Consider the following 1,931-nt stretch of genomic DNA (forward strand, 5'->3'; position numbering starts at 1 on the left):
TTCCTGAGTTGTGTGTGTAGCCAGTGAGGGACACAGTCAGGACTTGAACCCAGGCCACCTGGCCCCAGACTCCACATGACCCAGTGCCTCTGCTGAGGGATGCCACTTTCCAGGGGTGTCCAGAAAGGGCTTGGTCCTCTGGCCCAGGCCTGGCATGAAGACCTTGCCCCTCTACAATGTCCCTGGCCTCTGGCCTCCTCGTCTTCCCACCCCCAGGTGGGCCGCGGAGAAAAACAAGGCCCAGCTGCAGCTGTTGATGGCCCTGCCAAGCTGGCACTCTGAGGCCCGGGTGCCTCAGGGGATCCCAGCCCAGCAGCTGGGCCGGCTCCAGGGCCAGCATTTACGTCAACACCCAGCGAGCCAGCCTCTCGTGGTGAGTCCCTGGGCCGCTGGCCTCGTGGGCAGAGGTTTGGCTGACCCTGCACGGTTTCCTCTAGCACGGCCACTTCCACCCCCTCTGCCTGGCTGGGCTTCCAGGAATGAAGTGTTTTCCTGGGGCTGGTGGGGCTGGGAGGTGGGTCCCTGGCCCACTTGCCCCCTTGGGCTCCTGAAAGCTGGTCTAGGAGCCCCTCACTGCAGCCTGGACAGCCCACGTGCCCACCCGGTAACCTGCCTCTCAGGGGACCGGGCAAGGGCTCTGAGCCCAGAGGGAGGGTGTGGCTGGAACCTACCCTGTTGTTCCTTTCTGAGAGGTTGAGGGGTTCGCGAAATAACTGGAGACAGAGCCAGACAGCTTGGAGATGGAAGGGACCGTCTCAGCTGTGGCCATCACTTCCTCCCCACTCAAAGCGAGTGGCTGCAGGGCCGTGGGGGAGACTGAGGAAATACCAATTATGGAGAGTGTGCTATCTCCTGAATGCAACTAGGCCCCAGCCGTTTAACTCCCACAGTCACCTTGCTTGGAAACTGAGGCCCAGAGAGGTTCAGTGACTTGCCCAAGATCACACAGTGAGCGACAGAGCCAGGATGTGATCGAGTCTCTCCCTTCCCTTTGACCCACTTCTATCTTACTGCCTGGATCCCTTTTCAGGCCATCACCAAAGAGGCAACAGAGCACAGTGGGTAAGAGCAGCGATTCAGGGCCCAGCTGCTGGGTTCAAATCCCAGCTCTGCCTCCTTTCGGTCATGTGACTTTAGGCAAGCTATTTACTTTCTTGGTGCCTCTACTTGCCCATCTGCAAAACAAGGATAATAATGATACAACACTTAGAGGGTTGCTGTCAGGGTTAAACACACACGTGGCACATGGTAAGTCCTCCATGAGTGCTAGTTATTTCTAGTCTCTCGCCAGCCTTCCCACCGTACAGCTGAGGAAGCACAGGCCCAGAGATGGAGGCAAAAACCTGCCGGGTCTCGCCTGGGGCAGAGCACAGCGTTAGCCCATCCCTCCCAAGGAGCCACTGAGAAGCTGTGATGTGTCTGAGTTGTCACTGGACTCACGGCCTCCTCTAGGGCAGTGGTTCTCAACCTTCCTAATGCTGCGACCCTTTAATACAGTTCCTCATGTTGTGGTGACCCCCAACCATAAAATTATTGTCGTTGCTACTTCATCACTGTCATTTTGCTACTGTTATGAATCGTAATGGAAATATCTGATATGCAGGATGTATTTTCATGGTTACAAATTGAACATAATTAAAGTATAGTGATTAATCACAAAAACAATATGTAATTATATATGTGTTTTCCGATGGTCTTAGGCGACCCCTGTGAGAGGGTCGTTCGACCCCCAAAGGGGTCGCGACCACCCGCTGCTCTAGGGAGGGAGGCCCTGAAGGGCAGTGTCAGGGCGGAGAGGAATGAGTCAATGCTGCGACCTCAGGTCAGTCCCTGCCCACTGGGTCAGTCTCTCCTCCTGAGGGGTGAGGGCATTTGGACTCTTGGACTCAAAGGGGCTCCTAGGACCTCGGATGGGAGGGAGCGAGAGCTGC

The sequence above is a fragment of the Myotis davidii genome, unplaced genomic scaffold (genome assembly GCF_000327345.1).
Source record: "Myotis davidii unplaced genomic scaffold, ASM32734v1 scaffold199, whole genome shotgun sequence".
NCBI classification, from domain to species: Eukaryota; Metazoa; Chordata; class Mammalia; order Chiroptera; family Vespertilionidae; genus Myotis; species Myotis davidii.